The sequence below is a fragment of the Sapajus apella genome, unplaced genomic scaffold (assembly GCF_009761245.1).
Source record: "Sapajus apella isolate SASKATOON/1434 unplaced genomic scaffold, GSC_monkey_1.0 scaffold61, whole genome shotgun sequence".
Lineage (NCBI taxonomy): Eukaryota > Metazoa > Chordata > Mammalia > Primates > Cebidae > Sapajus > Sapajus apella.
This window is the reverse complement of record NW_022437001.1, coordinates 4578420-4604136: the sequence shown is the minus strand read 5'-3', so window position 1 is coordinate 4604136 and position 25717 is coordinate 4578420. Positions and strand designations below refer to the sequence as shown.

The 25717-nt window shown below is 38.5% G+C and overlaps 1 long non-coding RNA gene and 1 pseudogene across 2 annotated transcripts in view; both read left to right on the top strand.

The window, feature by feature from the left end:
- LOC116529053 overlaps positions 1-25717 on the top strand; it is a 163985-nt gene that overhangs the window by 9929 nt on the left and 128339 nt on the right. The gene's annotated exons all lie outside the window — the stretch shown is intronic.
- LOC116529052 lies at positions 11253-15880 on the top strand (annotated as a pseudogene). Its single transcript, XR_004259354.1, has one exon. The product of XR_004259354.1 is annotated as a keratin, type I cytoskeletal 18 pseudogene (transcript).

The following is a 25717-nucleotide window of genomic DNA, read 5'->3' as shown; positions in this document are numbered from 1 at the left end:
CTTAGAGCAAATCAAATTCAGTACATTCCAATGGCACTCTTTTTGGATCACTTTCCAATCTTCTTTCTTCTTAATTGACTCATCTTTTACTCAACCAAAGGCAGAGATAATGTAGATCATTGCATGCTAATCTGAAGTTATTACCTGAACTGGTTATTATTCTGGTCAGCCCAAATTATATGGATTGGTAAGTCATTTGACTGTCATTCTAGAAAAAGTGTTCAGTTCAAATTGGACAGGGCTTAGGAATTCAGTGAGTTGATACCAGAGATCCAAGATGGCTGATTACTAGCAGCTCAGGATTGTAGCTCCCAATGAAAGCGCAGAGAACAAGAGGACGCCACACTTTCAGATGAATTTTTGTTGCTTACGGACCAGGAGATTGCCAGCAGGGGAGCCCCACGAGTCACCAGCATGACGGTTTTGCTGGTGCCCTGGCGCAGCAGTTCTCAGTGCAGAGTAAACGGGACTGGGTCGACGTTTGGAGCTCCAGGAAGGCAGAGTCGCCCATTCAGCTGATTGAAAAAGGCGCTCGAGAGGGAAGCCAGACCAGAGATTCCCGGCCTAGCACCAAGAATCTTAACGCCGCTGTTTTAGCCGGCACAGTGGGTTGCTCAGATTTCGGTGCTGGGAATCAACAAGTTGGACGTCCACTCAGAGACCTAATTTGAAAGTCGGTAATTACAAAGACTACAGGTGGATAAATTACAATGATGGGAAGAAACCAGCGTAAAAAGGCTGAGAATACTCAAAATCAGAATGCCTCTCCCTTTACAGGAGATCACAGTTCCTCATCAATAAGGGAACAAGGCCTGTTGGAGACTGAGTGTGTTCCAATAACAGAATTAGGCTTCAGAAGGTGGATAATAAGAAACTTCTGTGAGTTAAAAGAACATGTTCTAGCCCAATGTAAAGAAACTAAGAACACTGAAAGAAGGTTTGACGAAATCCTAACGAGAATAGACAATTTAGAGAGGAATATAAGTGAATTAATGGAACTGAAGAATACAATAGGAGAACGCCACGAAGTATGCACAGGTTTTAACACTCGAATTGATCAAGCAGAAGAAAGGATATTAGAGGTTGAAGACCAACTTAATGAAATGAAATGAGAAGACAAGATTAGAGAAGAAAAAGTAAAAAGGAATGAACAAAGTCTCCAAGAAATATGGGACTACGTGAAAAGACCTAATTTACGTTTGATAGGTGTACCTGAATGTCATGAAGAGAATGAATCCAAGCTGGAAAATGTTCTTCATGATATTATTCAGGAAAACTTTCCTAACATAGTAAGGCAGGACAATACTCAACTCCAGGTAATACAGAGAACACCACAAAGATATTCCTCAAGAAGAGCAACCCCAAGACACATAATCATTAGATTCACCAGGGTAGAAATAAAGGAGAAAATCCTAAGGGCAGCTAGAGAGAAAGGTCAGGTTATAAAGGGAAGCCTATCAGACTCACAGCAGATCTCTCAGCTGAAACCCTACAAACTAGAAAAGAGTCGGGGTCAATATTCAATATCCTCAAAGAAAAGAGTTTTCGACTGAGAATCTCATATCCAGCCAAATTAAGCTTCACAAATGAAGGAAAAATAAAAATTTTCATGAACAAGCAAGCACTCAGAGACTTCATCATCACCAGGACTGCTTTACAAGAGCTTCTGAAAGAAGTGCTACACACAGAAAGGAACAACCAGTATCAGTCATCCCAAAAACTTACCAAAAGGTAGAGTATCTTCATAATGAAGAATCTATATCAACTAATGTGCAAAATAGCCAGCTAGCATTAAATGACGATATTAAACTCACAAATATCAATATTAATCCTAAATTTAAATGGTTAAATGTCCTAATCAAAGACAGACACGCCAATCGAATAAAAAGTCAAAACCCATTGGCACGATGTATCCAGATCCATCTCATAAGCAAGGACACACAAAGAGTCAAAACAAAAGGTTGGAGAAAGGCTCACCAATCAAATGGAGAGAAAAAAAAAAAAAAACAAAATAGGAGTTGTAACTTTCATCTCTGACAAAATAGGCTTTAATTGTAACAAAGACGAAAAGAAACAAAGAAGGACATTACATAATGGTAAAAGGAGTCAATGATCATAAATATATATACACACAATATAGGAGCATCCAGATACATAAGACAAGTTCTTAATGACTTATAGAGAGACTTGGACTCCCGCACAATAATAGTGGGAGACTTTGATACCACATTGTTAATATTTGACGGATCAATGAGATAGAAAATTAATAGGGACATTTATGATTTGAACTCAGACCTGGAGCAAGTAAACTCAGTGAATATTTATAGAATTCTTCACCCCAGGTCCACAGAACATACATTTTTTTCAGTATCATATTACACCTATTTTGAAAGTGACCACATAAATGAAAGTAAATCACTCTTCAGCATTTGCATAGCATTTCACAGATTTAAATGAAATATTGGTTGGCTGTTTGTTATTTTCTTCCCTTATTCCTTCCTGTCTCCGCTGTTAAGTACAATTATCGGCATAAAAGAGGTTTTTAATACCTATTTTTAGATTGCATTCCAGCCTGGGCAATAGAGCAAGACTCCTGTTCTCTCTCCCCTTTTCTGTTTCTCTTTCTTTCTTTGCAGCCCTTCCCCACCCCAGCCTGTGTGCCTTCCTCCCCTTCCCCCACTCTCAAGAAAAAAAAAATCTATCTCTTAAGACCTAAGACTCAAGCTCCTATTCTAGAAAGATATAGAATCATAGATGAGATCCTGTTAAAGGAGAACAAAAAAAAAAAAAAAAAAAAAAAGGAAATCAGTGAGTTTAACAACTCACTTTTTTTGGCAATATGCTAAATGGTTTTTTTTGTTTTGTTTTGTTTTGTTTTGTTTTTTTGAGACAGAGTGTCTCTTTCTCTCTGCGTCTCCTAGGCTGAATGGCACAATCTCAGCTCACTACAACCTCTGCTTCCTGGGTTCAAGCAATTCTCCTACCTCAGCCTCCCAGGTAGCTGGGACTACAGGAGCATGGCAGCATGTCCGGCTAATTTTTGTATTTTTAGTGGAGATGGAGTTTGACCATATTGGCCACGCTGTTTTTGAACTCCTAACCTCAAGTGATCCACCTGCCTCAGCCTCCCAAAGTGCTGGGATTACAGGTGTGAGCCACCACACCTGGCCCAATATGCTGATCTTTAACCTAGAAATAATACTCAAGTGTTTCATATATACTGATGTATTAGGTACGGATAAAGCTCCTGTGCAAAGAGACTTTCCAAAAAATACAGAGGGTCAAATAGGAAAAAAGTTTAGGAAACTAAACTTTAGGAAAATGTATAGGAAATAGGAAAAAAGATTCTGATACTTTTCTTTTTCTTTCTTTCTTTCTTTCTTTTTCTTTTTTCTTTCTCTCTCCTTCCTTCTTTTCTTTTTTTTCTTTCACTCCTTGCAGAACTCACAGTCTAATACATGAGGTCTTTAGGAAGCTGGGTTCCTTGTTGCTCCCCAATTCCATAGAGTGTTGACTTTATCTGTATGGTGGAGGCTGCCTCACCAGCTCCATGGCCATGATTTTCTATTAAAAAGCAAAAACCTTGACTTGGTAATTTGCTTGCATTAGTTTTGCCTACATAGCATTAGCTGAGCAAACCTCAAGAAACATTGATTCGGCCATGTGCCCTGATAAAACTGGAGTTTTACTTTAAAAAGAAAAAGGCAAGCATAAGTACAGAAGGGCAATTAATGGCTTTTGCCATAAGTGCTGGCCAGCTTGACTGGGCAGATAGACTTGAACCAGGGCATAAGATCTAAGGTTATAGCTAAGGAGAGGTGTAAGAAATGATGAGTGGAGGGTGGGATGCATTCAGCGACTTCTCTGCAGACACTGGAATCTGGATTTACACTCTCAAAACCAAGGGAGGCCATCATTTGTAATAAGCAGAGATAGTGGAATCAGGTAGCTAAATATTCTAGTGAAGATGAGCTGATCTTTCATTGAGCCACATGGTAAGTTTGCAGAACAGGCTAGATTCAATTAATGATTTTTTTTTTTAAGTGAGACGAAACATACCCTATTCAAACCAATCTTAAAAAATAATCAGTGAAAGGTAACAAGAATTTCAGCTATACGAGATTAATCAGCAGGATTTGAAATACAAGTAATGCTATTCCACAAAGAGCCAAAAACCCCACAGATTTTAATCTACCACCGTCACGGGAAGAGAGCTAGTATTTAGGCCTCTGGCTTAGTATGTGTTAGCACAGGGGAGAATGTGCAGGAAGTCACAGTTTCCTTTAGTGTGCCTGCCGCAACACCATTGCACAAAGTTAGGGGCAGGCTGATGTACAGTTGGGCAGTACTAGAACAGCCAGACTGGTGCTTATAGCCAGTGTCCATTCTTGTTGGCTGACACCCATGCCCGGTCAGTCAGCGCCACCATCCAGGGTACTAAACATTGTCAACATTACCCCAGCTTCCAGGGGCTATTCAGAACGTTCTTGAGAGATGTCCAGACCATAAATGGCCAAGGAAAGATTCCTAAGAAAAAAACTAGTAGTTTCTTCCTAAGATGCAAAACTCGACCATTGGGATGGATACAAAGGAGAAAGAAAGAGACAACACCCAGATTTATTTGTCAACTCCTGTTTAAGAGAAGTGTGAAAGGTCTGCAGAAAGCATACATTCTGCCATTTTGGGTTTATATCCTATCCAGGATTTACTGGCCTTCCTGGAATTTTGGTGAAAAATTCCAGATTTCCCATATATTCCAAATGCAAAATATCTACTTTGCTTTCAGAGTGCCAAATACTGATACAGGTTACAAAGGAAGTTATGAACTTCCTACTCCGGAGGCATTTAAAAGTAGGATTTCCTTTGCTGGAATGGCAAGGAGAAGAATGTGTAAGAAGAGTGATGGAGTAAGGTACCTATCCATTTGGTTTAGCCTTTTAAATAATTACTTTGCACAGAGGAAATGAGATCAGGAAGAAAGGCCAATATAGCCTGATAAATTGGTGGGTAGTAAAGTGCATTGGGACTTGGACATTTTTTGAAAAGTTGCCTTTGTGTGATATACCAGTGTCGCATAAAAGAAGAAATCCAGCAGCGTTTGTCTTTTATAGTGGAAGTAAAGTATGAAAGTTAAAAGCATAGACCCTGGAGCCAGACTTGGCCTGGGTTTGGATACCAGTTCTGCCACTGAGTAGCTGTGTGACTGTGAATCAATTACTTACACTTTGTTCCTCAGCTTCATCATCTGCAAAATGAGATAACATGGTTTACCTCATCAGGTTACTATGGAGATTAACAACCCATATAATGGCTGGCTTATAGTAAACCATGTTAGCTATGATATTTTTAATACACTCTTAGTCCTAAACCATTTGCTCCTACAGCAGTGTACTTTTCTATTCTCCATTCATTTGGCATCTAACCTTATCAATAATTTTTCCTTTTTTTTTTTGATTTTCTTTAGTGGGTTATTTGGTATTCTGGGCTATCTGCCTGGCTTCCTCTCACTGACATTCAGGCATACCCTCTTCTGTTGTCTCAACCCACCCATTGTAAAACATACTACTCTTATGGCACAATTTCATTCCCCCAGTGTTCCATGACATGAACTTAACTTCAACCTTTAGAGAATATTTATAGGGTTCTTTTGCTATTTGAAGAAATAAACTCTTAGATGGTGTGAAACAGATAATGCTATGGGTGCACCAAATTTGACTTCATTTCCCTCTTTTGGGGCACACAGGATAGCTACGTATTCCACCATCCCTTGCATTTAGGTTGGGTCCAAGTGATTGAGTCTGGATCCTGGTGTTTTGGTGGAAGTGATGTGTTGTACTTTCTGGACTGGTCACAAACCTCCTGGAATGATTGCCCAAGCTGTTTTCCCTTGTCATGAATGCCTGAGAGGCCTCAAGTTTAGGATGGTAGCGTCATAGTCTGATATGGGATTGTACCCCTGCATCACTTCCTGGGGGAAAGCTACCAAAGACAATTGCCTGCATTGCACTTGACTGGGAAGTGAGTCACAAATAAACCTTTACTGTGTGCACCCTGTGAGACATTGATGTTTATATGTTACTGCATTGCCCTGATTAATTTACATGATACAGGATAAAAAAAATGTGGATAGAACGTAAGTCTGTAGTAAGAGTATTATAGTGAAGTTTGAATGTATTTATTCTAGGAAACCATTACTGAACACAGAGTGTCAAGTAGCTGAGCAGCGTGTTGTGGAGAAAAGAATATGGACAGTAGAATCCCACAGAACCAGATTCAAATTCTGTTCCAAATGTGTATAAGCTTTGACTTTCATATGTTCTTTCTCTAGAATCCAAATAATTTCTAATAATATTCTTGGATAAGTCAACTAAGACCCATTAGGTAAACTCCTCCAACTCCTCGCACTTCCCAGTACCCTAATATTGCTAATCCAGTGTTTAATTTCCAATCCAGATTCTACATTCTCAACCACTTTTTAGAAATTTTACTTCATAGGAGCATGGAACTAAAGTCTTGAAAACAAAGGGTAGCAATTTGGTCCAGAAAAAGTACCCATATCCTTAATTTGTGGCCAAATGAAAGAAAATCATTATAAAATTTTATGTGTTGAAAATAGTACTTAGTAGAGAACAATTTTCTCTTTATTTAGTGCATTATTCAGGAAGTTCCGAAGTTAAAAAGCCTATGCCATGCACCTCAGCACAATTTTGAAAATATTGTATTTAATTAAAATAGGAATTTCTGAAATGATTACTATAGCATTTATCTTTCAAAACCTCACATACAGTTTTTGACCTATAAAATATTTATGAGTTAATTTGCCTTTTCCCCATGTTATGGCACACAAGAGCAGCAAAGACCTTGAAATTTCCTTTAATACAAGCTGCCCTTTTAAAAAGTTGTGGTTTTAAGTAGCATATTTCCTCAGTATGTATGGAACGAACTTCTCCTCCAAACTCAGTTTTACTTACCCAGCCAGGAAGAGAACGGGAGAAAGAGAAGAATCCTGACCTGTAATATCATCTTAGCAAAAAGAATAATCTCCATTTTAAATTATTGAGGGTGAGCCACTGGCAGAAACTGCCAGCAAAGTTAGAGATACCTAGCGACCACTTAATTGTCAACCTCACTGTTTACACACTTACACACAGTCACTTTCACCACGATATAAGCGCAGACTTCAAAGGCACACCTGCTAAAGCTGCCATTGTCACTTGCTGTTTAATATTTAAACAAAGTATTTAGAATTTATGGCATATACTTGGTAGCTTTTTAAATTAAAAAAAAAAAACCAGGCTAACATATATAATACTTATGAAATTAACGGATAAATGTGCTTAGCTGCTAACATTTCACATTAGGCACACAGAAAAAGAGAATTAACAATTCACCAGGTATTGCATTGTAACTTTAGTTATTTTATTCTACATTGCTTTCTTCTACATTGCTCAGTAATATTTTTGAAAGGTCAATACTGGAACCAACTAAGCTCTCTGTGGCATAGCTTTCCTTTTATAAAATTAGCAAACTTTTCATTCAGTTATCAAATAGATGTCCCTAAAAATTGATAAAGTAGCAATGTGATCTTTCAGTCCTTTTTGCCTTTCTGATGTCTGCTCACCATTCCTTCTTTTCTTTTCTCTTTCTTATCATCATCCCAATCTGTAATATCCCTAAGGCTATATTCCAGTACCTCTACTTCTCCAGTACTCCCTCAGACCCTCTTCCCTGGTAATATGGAGTTGCATTTTACATAGAGTTTGGTTCTGAAATCATTAGGTGAGGTAAAAAATCATATAAATTCAGAAATACCCTGGGAAAAAAATTCCTTCCTTCACCCTTAACGTATAATATACATGGCCGTTTTTACACATCATGTTTGAGGCTTCTGTACCATCCAACTCAGCCAGTTTTTCCTCCAGCATTGGAACAGATTGCTGTTTTCTCAGCTAAACACCTGATAAAGTAGTTGGCTTGCATTTGGGGGCCATGTTGTACAAGAAAAAAAAGGTATCTTTAAACACTTGAATCACACGCAGCATGGTGAGATGCTCATACTATGAGAGCAATTCAGGAACTGAGACCAACTGAAGGAACATCAGATTCACATCTCCCTTCTCGCGCTCCTCTGGGGCATATGCTTTAGTGGAACGTGGGACAGAATCACCCACACTATTTACATTCTCCTATTTCTCTCTTTCTCTTCCTGGCAGAGTAAGTATAATTGAGTATGGATGAGAACTTTATTCTGTATGTATTGAGGAAATATGCCATTTAAAACCATAACTTAGAAGGGCAGCTCATGTTAGAGGAAACTTTAGGGTCTCAGTTGTCATTGTGTGCTGTAACAGGAATCTCCTTTGATAAAATGGAGTGAACGCTTCATAGGTTGAAATCATACAAAGATGAAGAAGACTGTATATCTGTAAGTATGCAGTATGGAGAGAACTGATTTGCTCTATATCATGGTTTTGCAGCCTTGGATTCATTGACATTTTTGATTGGATAGTCCCTTATTGTGGCTGGCTGTCCTGTGCATTGTAGGATGTTAAGCAGCATACCCAGCTTCAACTCACTAGTTGCTTGTAGTAATCTCCCCAAAGTTATGGCAACCAAAAATGTCTCCGGACATTGCTGAACCACCGCTTGTCAGTGTGTGTCAAGGGCAGAGGGAGGTATCACCCATGATTGAAAAACACTTCTCATTATAATAGAGTGAAGAGTTTGAAAATTTTCAGGAGAAATTCTAAATGGGAGACATGAAAAGGGGATATGGAGTGGGAGTTGGAGCAAGACTGGGCACTATGTTAGGTGAAGGGGCCTTTGAAAATCCTTTAGTCATGGCATGATTGGAGGCTTATATGATATATATGTCTAGGCTGGGTGCAGTGGCTCACTCTTGTAATCCCAGCACTTTGGAAGGCCAAGGTGGGCAGCTCACTTAAGGTCAGGAGTTCAAGACCAGCCTGGGCAACTCGACAAAACCCCATCTCTACTAAAAACATAAAAATTAGCTGGGCATGGTGGTGCTTGCCTGTAGACCCAGCTACTAGGGAGGCGAGAATCACTTGAACTGGGTGGTGGAAATTGCCATGAGCCAAGATGGCATGACTGCATTCAAGACTGCGTGACAGAATAAGACTCTCTATATATATATATATATATATATATATATATATATATATATAAAATCTGATTTGAAACTACTTTCTGTTATATGAACCCCCTTCCATTTCTCAAACCTCCAGTCAAGTCTATTGTAAATACCAACATCATATGTGAACAACTAACTTATGGCCATTAAGGAAGAGAATGAGTCCCCCATCTGAGCTGACATGATGTGGAATAAGGACCCACATGGAAAGTTTACTTAATTCAGAAGAAATGGCATCTTGGAACCAACTACAATCAACAAGGGTGACACAAAAGCCTTGAATTTCCATGATGCATGGATTATAGGTTTGAACACATTTCTTTTTTGAGACAGTGTCTCACTCTGTTGCCACGCTGGAGTGCAGTGGTGCGATCTCAGCTCACTGCAACCTCTACCTCCTGGATTCAAGCAATTTCCCTGCCTCAGCCTTGCGAATAGCTGGGTCTACAGGTGGAGGTGCACACCATGACACCCATCTCCTGGCTAATTTCTGTATTTTTAGTAGAGATGGGGTTTCACCATGTTGGCCAGGTCTTGAACTCCTGACTTCAGGTGAACCACCTGCCTCAGCCTCCCAAAGTGCTGGGATTACAGGCATGAGTCACTGCGCCTGGCCAGGTTTAAACACTGTTATCTAGATCTTTGAAGTATGGGAGCTTCTCAGTGACACCATGAGTGGTTTCATGACTCCATGACTTGTGGGTTCTATAGACCAGGGTCCCCAAGCCCCTGGTCAGGGACTGCTACCAGTGTCATGGCCTGTTAGGAACCAGGCCGCATAGCAGGAGGTGCGCAGCGGAGGAGCCCACATTACTATCTGAGCTCCACCTCCTGCCAGATCACATGCAGCATTAGATTCTCACAGGAGCACAAACCCTATTGTGAACTGTGTATGTAATGGATCCAGGTTGCATTCTTATGAGAATGATCCTAATGCCTGATAATCTGAGATGGAACAGTTCCATCCCGAAACCATCCTCCTACCCCAAAAAAACCGTCTTCAACGAAACCAGTCTCTGGTGCCAAAGGTTAGGGACCACTGCCTAGACCACACAGAGCCACCACCAACTCCTGCAAGGGTTAATGTGGGAGGGAAAGAAGATGCTCTTCTCCTCTATCCAGATCTGTCTTGGGATTGGGATTGGAATTTCTTCCAGAAATGGGAAGTGATTTCATTGCGAGGATGACTTTTACCTTGTAATATGAATCTGCCCCAAGACGCTGCTAATTTTCCTGCTCCTCACCCTCAAAATCTTGCAGTCTCTTTGATGTCTTCAGCTTAGTTCCTCCTCTATTACCCTGTAAACAAGGTCCCATAAAGTTTTGTATAAAAAATTTAAAACTGTCGCTTTGTCACACCGCCTGGCTACAGATATGGCAGGGTTCCACTTCTCTTGGCCCACTCCCCTTTTAGTCCCAGATTTATTCTGTCAAATATGAACTGTTTTCTGAACACATTCTACTCTTGATCACTCCTATGCTATTGGCTCAAGCTGTCCGTCTGTATAGAGAGCCTTTCATTGCCATATCTTCAGGTCTTAATTTGATCTATTTGATCTATTCTATTCTACTTTAAAATATTGGTCCAGTGATACTATTTTATATGGTAAAGCAAACTCTGAACGCACAGAATTTTATTTATGCCTCCTTAATGGCATTAGCACTTTTCTCCATTGTAATAGCTATTTGTGTACATGGTGTACACAGATAGCTCCTAGACTCAGAGCTGTTTGAAAACAAGAACTATGTCTTAACATAATTGGTTCATAACAGCTGTTATGTAGTTGATTTTAATATTTTTCTTTTTCCTCAAAAGAATTTAAGGTGGCTTAAAAGAAGACACAAAATGTTGGCTAATGACTTAGATTAGAAAAAAAAGTGAGGGAAAAATAAGGAAGATTTAATAGAAACTTAAGAATAGTAGGTTGTCAGCTGGGCATGCTGTGGTTCGTGCCTGTAATTCCAGCACTTTGGGAGGGAGTGGTGGGAGGATTGCTTAATGCCAGGAGTTCAAGACCAGCCTCAGTAACAGCAAAACCTCATCTCTTAAAAAAAATAAAAAAATTAGCTGGGCATGGTGGTGCATGCTTGTAGTCCTAACTACTAGGGAGGCTGAGGTGGGAGGATCACTTGATCCCAGGAGTTTGAGGCTGCAGTGGGCTATGATTGTACCATTTCATGCCAGCATGGGTGGCAGAGTAATAGCTTATCTTTAAAAGAGAGAGAGAGAGAGAATAGTAGATTGTTAACAAAAAACACCGAAGAATAAATACATTTTCCTTATCTAAATCTTGTCAGTGGGTCCAATCTTAGAAACAAACTGAGATTGCTTCCTCATTCATAACTCTTCCCCCAATAGTGATGTCTGGATTTGAGGAAGGGAAAACAGGGAATAAAGAAGTGACGTGAGACATTTTTCATTCTGTTTTCTCCCTTCTCCAGATCTGGTCATGCTTTATTTATTATGTGGTCTGTTAGGAACTGCTGTCTTTTTTCATGAACTTACCTTCCTGAACACTGTGATGCTTCTAGGAATGGGCACTTGGTTCAAGCAAGCCAAATAGAATCCTTCTCTTGAGTTTTTGGAGCTGAAGAAAGAGGCAAAAGCCTTTTCTCCATGGATAGTGAGCTGGAAATCTGCTGAATCACTCCAGCCCCTGGGCAGAGAAAGCACATTTTCAGGACAAGAATTTAAAGCCAATCCGTACAAAGAAGCAGAGATCAGAAACAGACAATTCTGATAGTATTTGGACCCCTGGTTATTTTTTCTGAGACCACTCCCAAAGCTTCCTTGCTTTCCAACGCATATTTGTTAGAGCTTCTTCTGGTTCTTATTGGATGCAATCGAAGCTCTTGAGTCTGACAATCTGGCATTTCCAGCACCAGTCAGCCTTATCTTGCTTCTAGCTTCCCAGTCAAGAGTTGCCTTCTCCCAGATGCCATGCTCATTTTCGATTGTGCAGTTTTCTTGAATGACCTCTTGCCTCCTCTCTCCATAATACTAATTCTTGCCTCTCTTCAGGGTCTAGTTCAACATTTATCTGCTCTACTGAACCCTTCTTGATTGATCTTTTCCTTCTCTGAACTACCATACCCCTTGTATTCCCAGCTTTTCTATATTGTCTGAAACAGATTTATCTTTCTGCCTTGGTTTGTTTTCCTGTGTATTTTGTGTGTAAGTGTGTGTGTGTGTGTGTGTGTGTGTTTATTTACTTACAAAGTTGTTAGTTCCTTGATTTGTTTGAACACGACCCTTTAGGGTGAGGAGTGGAGGAGAATTGAACTGATCTACATAAAAAAGAGAGCAGAGGTCAGCAAAGCCTAAGTTCTCTCCTCTCGCTTTCCTCTGGAGAGTGGGACAGCATGAGCTTCACCAATCACTCTACTTTCTCCACAAACTACCAGGCCCTGGGCTCTGTCCAGGTGCCACTTAAAGCATCTGGCTGGTCAGCAGCATGGCCACCGTCTAAGCAGGTGCCTGGGGCTCTGGTTCCCGCATCTCCGTGTCTTGCTCCACCAGCTTCCGGGTGGCATGGGGTCCGGGGGCCTGGCTGCAGGGATGGCCAGGACTCTGGCAGGAATGGGAGGCATCCAGAACAAGAAGGAGACCATACAAAGCCTGAGTGACCACCTGGCCTCCTACCTGGCCAGAGTGAGGATCCTGGAGACCAAAACTGGAAGCTGGAGAGCAAAATATGGGAGCACCTGGAGAAGAAGCGACCCCAGGTCAGAGACTGGAGCCATTACTTCAAGACCATCAAGGACCTGAGGGCTCAGATCTTCACAAATACTGTGGACAATGCCCACATTGTTCTGCAGATCGACAATGCTCATCTTGCTGCTGATGACTTTACAGTCAAGTATGAGACACAGCTGGCCAGGCACCAGTCTATGAAGAGTGACATCCATGGGCTCCACAAGGCCATTGATGACACCAATGTCATTTGGCTGCAGCTGGAGACGGAGATCGAGGCTCTCAAGGAGGAGCTGCTCTTAATGAAGAAGAACCATGAAGAGGAAGTAAAAGGCCTGCAAGCTCAGATCGCCAGCTCTGGGTTGACCGTGGAGGTAGATGCCCTCAAATCTCAGGACTTTGCCAAGATCATGGCAGATATCTGGGCCCAATATGACAAGCTTCCTTGGAAGAACCAAGAGAACCTGGACAAGTACTGGTCTCAGCAGATTAAGGAGAGCACCACAGTGGTCACCACACAGTCTGCCAAGGTTGGAGCTGCTGAGATGACACTCACAGAGCTGAAACATGCAGTCCAGTCCTTGGAGATCGACCTGGACTCCATGAGAAATCTAAAGGCCAGCTTGGAGCACAGCCTGAGGGAGGTGGAGGCCTGCTACGCCCTGCAGATGGAGCAGCTCAACAGGATCCTGCTGCACCTGGAATCAGAGCTCCCACAGACCCGGGCAGAGGGACAGCGCCAGGTACAGGAGTAGGAGGCCCTGCTGAACATCAAGGTCAAGCTGGAGGCTGAGACCGCCACCTACCGTCGCCTGCTGGGAGATGGCAATCTTGGTGATGTCCTGGACAGCAGCAACTCCATGCAAACCATCCAAAAGACCACCATCAGCTGGATAGTGGATGGCAAAGTGGTATCTGAGACCAATGACACCAAAGTTCTGAAACATTAAGCCAGCAGAAGCAGGGGACCCTTTGGGGAGCAAGAGGCCAATTAAAAGTTCAGAGGTCAAAAAAAAAAAAAAAAGAGAGAGAGCAGAATATGAGACTCTTGCAAGCAATCCAGAAAGGGAGAAATGAAGACCAGAGATGGAAGTTTGGGAGAAAGGAGGAGAGTGGAGCAGCGAGCACTGGAGGTTGTATATAGCCTGATGTGATTATTTTCCATGTTCCCAGTTCCTCAGGAAATTAAAGCAAACTCATAAAACGCTTGGAGAACATGCATATTTTATGGAAACTGATGAAGGGATAGAGTTCTGGCTTGTCAAGGGGGAAAACTGAGGAAACACACATGAATGCAGGTGCTGTAGGCAGAGTGGCCATGAAAGATACCAGCCCTTGGGGATCTGCAGAAAACATGAGGAGTTTCAAGACCTAACCATGTCTGGATTGGGGGTTCAAGCCAAAGGGCAGGATGTCTCAACAATCATCTGGGTTATAAGTGTTTATTCATTTGGTAGTAGGCAAATTACTCCTGCCTTCCCATGTTGATAATAAATCCCATGAGTAGAGTCCATGCTGTCTCTCCTATCTCAAATTCTCTCACACTGGGTCAAGCTCAAAGTAATTATATCCCTTGCCTCTCCACTTTCTATTGCCTTCTCTTTGTCAATGTTGGGCTGATAACTGATACAATTTTGCTTTTATCAGGTCGGTTTCCAGATCTATAGAAGAAGGAGGAAAAAGAGGAGAGGGGAAGAGTGGGCCCTGTTATTGCTCTCCACATGTTAAACTCCTGATGGTGGCCAGATTCCTTCATTATCTGGCTTCATTCCATTTATCTAACCTCATCTGCTTTTGCCCACTTGGTTCTTCTTTCCCGGAATATTGAGTTCCTCTCTGTCTACTGACATAGCATGAAGAGTTTCATCTCAGTGTCTAGCAAGAGACGGAGTTCCTCCAAGAAATCTATTTGACTCCCAATCACCAATTACCTTTCTTTCACACTTTTAATTGCATTTCTATTTAGTACTACGTCCCATGACATTCATTATTGTTCTCTTGGTGACTTTATGATGGCCAGTCTTCTCATAATCAGCTTGAGGACTAAAATGGTGATTTGCAGTTCTCATGTAGTAGGTACTTAGTACTTACTCAGTGTTTTGTAAGTCGCTTCCCTAAATGAGTTCACCAAGGTCAGGGGCTTTGTTTTGTTTCCTACTCTTTACCCAAAGCTAGAACTTGCCTAGGAAATAGTGAGTACTCAATGAATATTTATTGAATGAATTAATGAATACTGAATTAATGAATGCCAACCTTTATGAAATACAGTAGTGCAGAACAATATGTTTTCTTTGCCTTTCCCACATATTATTTCAGACTTTTTCATCTCTCCCTTAACTCTATTATAACTCCTTTGTTGAATTTTTCAGTCTTTTAGATAATTTCAAATGGCATTATCTAGCTCCTTCAGTGTAGTATCAGTCACTCTTATTTCAAATCGCGTTTGTGCCAAGTTTAATCCATTTATACTGAAAGAGAAAACAGGGTAGCCCTGTAGATGCGTGGGCTGCTCCTTCATGTCTACACTCCCTTGAGTGTATCTCAACACAGAAAACATGGGAATTGGGCATGTCTATAGCAAAATGAAATCTCTCTAGAGAGGTACTATTTTCATAAACGGAAATGTTCAATATCATAAAGATATCAATAATCCTCAAATTCATATATGAAAATCGGTTCCAAGTCCAATCAAAATCCCAACAGAGAATTTTATTTAGTGAAAGTTAATAATTGATTCCAGAATTCACTCGGAACAAAAGGTGGTGAAAAGCCAAGGCAGTTTTAAAGAAGAATGAAGGAAAGGCAATTTAGTTGTTAATATATGAGGATTTATTGTGAAGCCATATTAATTAATTCAAAGTGATGTTAGTGTAGGAATAGACAAACACACTAAACAGAACAGAGGGCCCAATATACATTTTTATATCTATGGAAGTGACACTACAAATTAGTATGGGGCTGGTGGGCACAGTGGCTTTTGCCTGTAATCCCAGCACTTTTCGAGGCAGAGGTGGGAGAATTGCTTAAGCCCAGTCATTTGAGACCATCCTGGGAAACACAGTAAAACTTTGTCTCTAGGAAAAATAAAACAGTTCGCTGAGTATGGTGGCATGCACCTGCAGTCCCAACTATTTGGGTGGCTGAGGTGGGAGGATCACTTGAACCAAGGAGTTTGAGACTTCAGTGAGTATGATCATGCCACTGCACTCCAGCCAGGGCAACAGAGTGAGACCCCATTTCTAAACAAACAAAAAAATGAGCATGGAATATCAGGTTGGAAAAAATTTTTCTGTAGGAATTGGCTAACTGTATAAAACAAAAGTGTATTTACTATATTATATACAAAAATAAAAAATGAATTTCAGGTGGATTAATAATGCAAATGTAAAAAGCAGAAACTATAAATACATTCAAGAAAAATGCAGAATATTTTCAAGGCTTCAGATAGGGAAACATTTTCTAAACAACACAGAAAATGCATAAACCATAAAGAAAAAAGATGAATAAATTTGACTACATTAAAATTTAAAGCTTATTTATAAAAAGATATCATAAAAAAGTTAAAAGGCAAGTCACAGACTGAGAGAAGATATTTCAAACCGTATATCTGACAAAGAATGGTATCAGGAATATATATTTTTTAAACTTAATAAGAAAAAGACAAGAATTAAATAGAAAAAAATGGGAAAGGATACGAATAGGCAATTCACAGAAACAGAAAAACAAATTATCATTTACGTTATTCTCTACTAGTATCCAGAAAACTATAATATCTAATAAAATTGAGAATGCAGATCCTCTATTTTATTGCCATTCTTTTTTAAGGTATATATGTGTATTAGAAAAACTCTTGTGTATGTGAACAAGTAGTTACATCTCCAGAAGATTGTGATGGTAAAAAATTGGGAAAACCCCAAATTCTCACTAGCAAAGGAATAGATAAATAACTTGTGGTATTTAAAAAAAAATCAGTTAAAAGTAAACTAATTAGGGCTATGTGAATCAATATGAATATACCTCGAAAAACATAATTTGAAGAAAGCAAATTGAGTGTATACAGCATTATACCATTTACATAAAGTTTGAAAACACACAAAACAATATTTTCTATCATTGAAGGACATATGTTGTATAGTATAACAGACTGGATTCCCAAAAAAGTAAGTTCTAAGATAGAGATTATCAAGCAAGAAGTTCTCTAGTGAGTGATTTTGGGAACAACATCTTGTGGAAAGGAGGTGAAGGAGGACTGTACAGAAGGGAGCTTGGGCTGTGATGCAGACCTAACAAAGACCCCATTCAACCCCTCTAGAGGCCTCTGAAACTGTGATTACCCTTCAGAATTGTCTTGAGTCGAGGTGATGGCCCTTGCCTTTATAGCCCTGCAATGATGGGTCACTGGATGACAGGAAAATGCATGAACCGGGGAAGGCAGCTCTCCTCTGTCTCTGTGTAGTCATTAGGAACATTCAACACCAATATTCTGTTACTCTCCTAGAAATATGGTAGCATTGTACTTTCCCACGTCCTTTAAGTTAGAGTTGGCCAATGGCATGGGAGGAGAAGTTGCATGGGTCACCTCTAGGTAGAAGCTTTTAATAGTTTGAAGTAATTCTCCAAATTTCCTTCCCACTACCCTGATGATCTGTGACATTCTAGGTGGTAGAAGCTCTTCCAGCTGCATTTCTCAATGAAGATAATGTGGATCAGTGCATTCAGCCATCCTGTAATCAACATGAGGCATGAGCAAAAAGTAAACATTTTCTTTTGTACATCACTGATATACTGGGGTTATTTGCCACTGCAGCATAACTTTCATGTGTGGACTGATACCACCTTTTGATTCCAAGTGTCACTTTTACTGTCTTTGATTTCTCTTCTTACTTCTTGCCATATGTGTTTACTTGACATTCTTTTTTGTCTTGTTCAAGATCAGGATTTCAAAAAGTGTGTTCTGTAGAAAACTAGTCATGTGAGCGGCTCTCCAAAATCATGATTTTTATGGTCAACTAAGTAAGAAACCACATGCTTTATCACTCTCTCAGGGATTTATAATTGCTGTTTAGCATATTAAATTTCCTAAGCAGTCCTTCCATTAGAAAACCTGTATTAACTAATTTTAATCTTCCATTTCACAAACTCATTTGACTATGGAACCCTAAAAATAACATCTATTAACATCTGACAGAGAAACACATTTTTAGAAAGTATGCCATAAGCATTCTTCCACTTTTCATTGCAAATTAAACACATCCAGCGGGTCTACTTGGAAGGGAAGAGAATGGAACTGGGACTTATTTACAATGGCTCCAAGAATGAACAGCCTTTCTACAGGCATAAAATTTCAATAGAATTGACTTGTAAAGAAACTATTCAATTAGCTTCAAAATAATTTCAGCACACATGTAGAATGTAGAGAATGTGAAACATAAATACGTATGTATTGGTTAAGGGGTCCTTAATTACCTAAGGCTGGCAATATGTTGGCAATGATAACATGCAGACGAATAAAAAGCAAAACCGTAAACGTTAGAAAATAACCACTGCTAAATGAGTGGGTATAGACAGAAACTTGAGGTTGTCAAAAGATCACATAAGGAGTAAAAGCCAGAATTAGTAGTAACTACATTCCATATATTGGATCTCAGAATCAAAGATTCACTGAGCCACACATCTTTCTTTGATATCATTCTGCATCTCTTGGAGTGTGATGTATAACAACTTAAATCTTAAGCACAAACAATTAGGGTAATTAGCATCTCTGTATATTTCCATGATGGCATCAGACAACAAAAGGAAACTTGCCAATTTCCCAATCAGGCAAAGTCCAAAAGATACTTTCCTGCCTGCCTGCCTTATTATTGCAGCAAATTATAGCATCACTTGCTGGCTGAGAACATAGCCACTCAGAATGAGGAGGCAGGGCAGACGGCTGCCTGTGCCTTTAGAAAATTTGTTTATTTGTTTGTTTTTTAAAGAATTTAATATTTAACTCATCTGATATCTAAAGAATTTAGATAAGAGTTAAAGAATTACTTTTTTCTAATGAAAACTCTACATTTTAATAAATTGGAGTGGTTGACAACCTGGAATGGATGGAGCAGAATGTTGCATAATCTCTAATCTCTCCCTGCATCTTTTTATATGTTTTGAATGAAAAAAGAACTATTTTAGTTGACAGGAAGAAAAGACTTCAGGGGAACACAAAACTTCCAAGGTTTTGTCTTTGCTTGCATGCATAAAAGCTTGAGATTGGAATAAAATTCTTAGTGTAATGTATTAGAGACTCAGAATCCAGATATTTTGGGAGTAGATGGCTCAGCAAAAACATAGATTACTTTTAGACCCAATCTATTATTTATTATTTCAGTTTATAAAAAATGCACCCAATGCATCTTTGGGATGAAGAGTTCAAAGTCATTGTGATTGTGTAGTTGGTTTATCTCTTGCTTATAGAAATCTGCATATTTTATGTTGACTTGAAGTTGTGTTCTTTGAGAGATTGTCATGCCATAAAGACAAAAAAAATTAAAGAATAAAATTCACAGTGTCATCATAGATACATTAATTTCTTTTAAGTTACATATCACATAAAGATTTCCTGTCAATAGAGGTTTTAGTTAAATTATGAGGAATGGCTGCTGAGATTGGTAGTGGGACATTATTTTTTATCTCTATAGTTAATCATTCCTATTGTCTTGAAGTCAGAATAAAAAACCCTACACAGAGTTCAAAGTGTGAAACCCATATTTATAAAATGAAGTAATTAGATTTTTTAAAAAATTATCTGTTTGCATTAAATTATCATTTCTAACACTTCCTCTTCTTCCTCCCTTTAGTGCTTCCAACTTCCCTCCCTGACCCCACTTCTAAAACGTTTTGGTTTGCCAAATAGACTCAATTTCCAATTTGATAAAAGAGAAAATGGTTATACTGAGCTCAAAAGATTCCTACATTGTTTTAGTTGGAGATTGATAGTGATTCTTTAAAAGTTCTAATTTTGATTCTGAGAGTCTCCTTCCTAAAATAATTCATAATGCTGAGAAACAGCATTTCTTATATTAAAATTTAATTTCAAGTGCTACATTTAAGTGAAAAAATATTACTTTGAAATCAGTCTGTTTTCACTTAAAACATACTGTATATAAGCAGATAAAGAAACTTAAGCTGTCTTTTAAAAGCTCTATTATAGATATGTACATACATAAATATTCAAATCTTGAGTCAGGTTTTGTTTCTGCTTGGTTTTTCGTTGTTTCTTGTGTAATTATACATACCTGGTGGGTTGCACCTATTTTCAAGTAAAGTAGAAGCAATCAAAATCTAGCTATGTACTAAATACATTGTATTGCTCTTTTTATTATTAAAGGTGAAAGACTTTAATATAGTCATAAATTCATAAATGAGCATCACTTGGCAAACTTCTTATATCAAATTAGGCAACATTTAATTATTAAGCTAACTAGACAAATGAATGAGATGCCAATTAAAGCCCCAGCAAGCAGCCACTGTCCATTCCTGGTTTATAATTTAATGTCCACCAAAAAAGTCAAATAAAGGTCACCATATCACCTCACATCTGCACATTTAGGAACGGAATCTGCCTGTTGAATCAGCATCACTAGATTTAAACCTGAATATTTTAAAAAGCATATCAAACAAACAAACAAATATGCTCAAAACTCCATAGAGTGAGATTTCAAAAATGGCAAATATGTAAGACAAGTTACTTAGAGTACATTTCACATTTTTCTGCAAAAAGTGAAAGCAAAGCAGTATTTTCAAATAGCAGGTAAATAGGCGTTTGTGGTAAATAGAATTTTATTTCTTAAAATACTGTATTACCAACTCAACATTGCTTTAAGGTGTAAATAGGATGAATAAAGCTGTATGGTACAGAAATAGACTCTTAAAATTGAGTTCGAGTTTTATCTTGCTCATCATGTGAATGTGAATTTCAAATGCTTAATCTGAACAAACTACTTACCATGGAGCCCTTAATGAAATACTGGTTTCAAGCAGTTTTTAGGACATAAACTACAGAATAAAGAACCAGGGATCCTATTACCTATTACAATAAAGTGTTTCTGAAGGTACTTTATATCTTTCAACCTCTAGTTGATAAAGATGACTGGCCCACCTTCCAGAAGAAGGCTGCATGAGTTCCTATGAGTCTGCCCAACTAGAGATTTCAAGAGCCAAATTCATGTCATATCAAACACTGCTGCTACTTTCTCTGCATTGCCTTCAGGAAATCATAAAGCAATCCACAGGCTATTGTGAAATTCTTAACTTCCCAAAGTATAAGAAATGAGAATTGAAAGGATCAGGTACATTTTCTCTAAGATTTCAACTCCGTATTATGTTTGTAAAATAGAATTTAATAAGAGTGAAAAATTTGATTCGTCTTTTTTACCTGGTTAATTAAGACAACTTTAGGATAGAAGGGTTATTTACATTTACTCAATTAATTAGCTAGTGAAAGATACCTTTTCAGGGAAGCCAATCACTATGCTAGGCACATAAAACGGCCATGATAGTGATAGTCCATATCCCCTGTATCCATGCTATTAGCAGTGAGAGTTCACAGATCTGTTCATCAAGAAGTGGAACCTATCTCTTCATCCCTTTAATTGGGGCTGTCCTTGTGATTTATTTTGACCAATAGAATGTGGCAGAAATAATGATGTGGCAGTACCCAGACTAGTACTTAAGAAACTTTGTAGATTCTTCTCTTGGGACTCCTTTCTCTGTCATGTGAACAAGCCTTGGCTACCTAGCTAGGGGATAACACCACAAGGACCAAAACGAAGTCAACCCAGATATGCTAACAGAGGCCCCAGATACATGAAAGAGCCCAGCCAAGATCGACATATCTGACCTAAAGCTGATCTACATCCAACCGCAGACACAGGCAGGAGCCCAGCTAAGATCAGAGCAACTGTCCAGCTGAGCTCAGCCTAAATTGCCATGAGCCGAATAGCTGATACAAGTATATTGTAGTCTCATAATACTCCACTGTTCTCAATTAACACTGTGGTACCTGATATGAGTCAAGAAATTCAGAGCCTGAAGACATGAACACATTAAGCCACATTCCTATATGGAGTATCATCTTTAGATTATCTGTTGGACACATTGCAAACCTGTGCCTGAATCAAACTTTATAGTCACTGCCTTTCAGTAACTTTACACATTATTTATTATATAAAATCATTTACAGGCTAGGTGCAGTGACTTACACCTGTGGTCCAAGCATTTTGGGAGACCAGGGCAGACAGATTACCTGAGCCTATGAGTTAGAAACCAGCCTGGGCAGCACAGTGAAATCCCGTTTCTACAAAAAATACAAAAATGTCAGGCATAATAGTGCATGCCTGTAATCCCAGTTACTCAGGAAGCTGAGGTGAGAGGATCACTTGAGGCCAGGAGTTTGAGGTTGCGGTGAGCCGTGGTAGTGCCACTGCACTCCAGCCTGAGAGACAGAGCCAGACCTTGTCTCAAACCATCCTCTGCAACATTTACATTACTATGTAGAACTATACAGAAAATGTGTTTATGCATGCTTGATTGGCATTTTTTTAAATATATTAAACAACTTAAAGTTGAGAACCAAAAAGAAATGAGCCTAACAAGCTTCACATAGTCACTAAAAAACAGAAAATAGTGCAGGAAGTGATATGTGTATATGATATTAGGAATTATCATAAATTATCCCTCGTATCTGGGCATTTCAGATCCGTCAAGAATCATTCTAGCAAATTAGAGATGTGGCCAATAATGAGTAAGAAGACCGAATCAGTGATGAAAGGTTTCACATCAGGAGAGGTCCAGGCCCTGATGGCTTCACTGCTGAATTTGACCAAATATTTAAAGAACTAATACCAATCTTTATTTAAAGAATTAACACCAATCTTTCTCAGACTCTCAAAGCACAATACCAAAATGTGAATTATCCCTGGATGCAAGGTAGTGTCAACACATGCAAATCAATATAGGTGACACATCACATTCACAGAATGAAAGACAGAAACCATATGATCATCTCAATAGATACAGAAAAAGCATTTGACAAAATTCAGCATCCTTTCAGCATGAAAACTCTCAACAAATTAAGTATAGAATGAATGCACCTGAACACAATAAAGGCCATATATGACAAGCCCACAGCTAACATTATACTTGATAGTGAAAAGTTGAAAGCTTTTTCTTTAAAGTCAGGAACAAGATAAAGATGCTCACTCTTGCCACTGCTTTCAGCATAGTGCTGGAATTCCTAGCCGTAGTAACTAGGCAAGAGAAAGAAATGAGTCATCCAGGTATGAAATGAAGAAGTGAAATTCTCTATTTGCAGACATGATATTATGTACAGAAAACCCTGAAGTCTCCAAGTTACAATAAATGAATTCAGTAAAGTTGCAGGAAAACAAATTAACCTACAAAAATAAGTAGTGTTTTAATACACTTACAATGAACTATTCAAAAGGGAAATCAAGAAAGTTTCTTATTTACAATAGCTACAAATACTTATTAATAAATCTAGTCAAGGAGATAAAAGACCTGTACACTGCAAGCTCTAAACCATTGATGAAAGAAATTGAAGAAACAAACAAATGGAAAGATATTTTGTGTTCAATGATTGTAAGAATTAATATTGTTAAAATGTCCATACTATCCAAGGCAATGTACAGATTCAATCCAATCTGTATCAAAATTCTAATGAAATATTTCACTGAGATAGAAAAAACAGTCCGAAAATTTGTATGGAATCACAAAAAATCCTGAAGAGCCAGAGCAATCTTAAGCAAAAAGAACAAAGCTGGAGACATCACACCACTTGATTTCAAAATATATTCCAAAGTTGTAGTAATCAAAACAGCATGGTACTGGCATAAAAGCACACACGACTTGATTTCAAAATATATTACAAAGTTACAGTAATCAAAACAGCATGGCACTGGCATAAAAACAGACACATCATCCAATGGAACAGAATCAGAGAAGGGCAACCATAAATAAATCCATGCCATTTACAGTCAGTTCATTTTTGACAAAGATGACAAGAACACACAGTGGGGAAGGAACAATTTCTTCAATAGATAGTTTTGGAGAAACTGAATATTCACATGCAGGGTAATGAAATTAGATCTTTATCGCATACCATACACAAAAATTAGCTCAAGATGGATTGAAAACTTAAACATCAGACCTAAAACTATAAAAATGCTAGAAAAAAACACAGGAGGAAAATTCCATAACGTTGGTTTTGCATAGCCAACAAAACCAAAAATAGACAAATAGGATCAAAGCAAACTAAAAAGCTTCTGCTCTGTGAAGGAAACAACCAGCAGAATGAAGAGACAACCTATAGAATGAGAGAAAATATTTCAAACTATGCATCTGATAAGGAGTTAATATCCAAAATATATAAGGTACTCAAACAACAGCAACAAAACAAAAAACCTAATTTAAGATGGGCAAAGAACTTGAGTGATATTTTTTAAAGGAAGACATACAAAGAGCCAACAAGTATATGAAACAACACTCAACATCACTAATTATCAGGGAAATGTAAATTAGATCTACAATGAGCTATCGCTTCATGTATGTTAGAATGGCTGTTATCAAAAAGTCAGAAGATAACAAGTATTAGGGAGGATGTGGAGAAAAGAGAGCTTTTGCATATCATTAGTGGTAATATAAGTTAGTACAGTTATGGAAAACAGTAAGGAAATCCCTCAAAAAATTAAAAAATAGAGCCATATGATCCAGCAATCCCACCACTGAGCATATACACAAAGAAAATGACATAAGTATGCTGAAGAGATATCTGGACTTCCATATGAATTATAGCATTATTCCCAATAACAAAATACAGAATCAACCTAAGTGCTCATAAAGGATGAATGGATTTTAAAAAATGTTTTATATATATATATATACACACACATATGTGTATATATATATTCACATATATCACATACACAAAGTGAAATGTTTTAAAACATTAAAAAATATTTTATTTTATAATACACATATCACATTTATATACACATATACATACACAGTGGAATATTATTCAAACTTAAATTTAAAAAGAAAATCCTGTCATTTGTATCAACGTGGATGAAGCTGGAGGACATTAAGTGAAATAAGCCAAGCACTGTAAGACAAATACCTCGTGATCTCACTTTTATGTGGAATCTATAAAATATGATTTCTAGAAATAGAAAGTACAATGGTGTTTGGGAGGGGAGGGAGAATTGGGGAGATGTTGGTCAAAGGATACACAATTTCAGTTAGGAGAAATAAACTTAGGAGCTCTATTATACAACATTGTGACTGTAATTGATAACACTGTATGGTGTACTTGCAAAGTGCTAAGAGAGTAGATTTTAAACATTCTCACCACACAAAAAATAAGTATGTGAGGCAGTACATATGTTAATTAGCTGAATTTAGCTATTTCACAATTATGCATGATTCAAAACATCATGTTGTGAAGCATAAATATATACAATTTTTATTTATCAATTTAAAAAATCAACAAGAACAAGGCCAGGTGCAGCAGCTCATGCCTGTAATCCCAGCACTTTGGGAGGCCGAGGTGGGCAGATCACCTGAGGTCAGGAGTTCAAGACCAGCCTAGCCAACATGGCAAATGCAACCCCATCTCTACTAAAAATACAAAAATTACCCTGGCGGTGGTGCATGCCTGTAATCCCAGCCACTCGGGAGGCTGAGACAGGAGAATTGCTTGAACTGGGAGGTGGAGGTTGTAGTGAGCTTGAGATCATGCCACTGCACTCCAGCCTGGGTGACAGAGTGAGACTCTATCTCAAAAAAAAAAAAAAAAAAAAAAAAAAAAA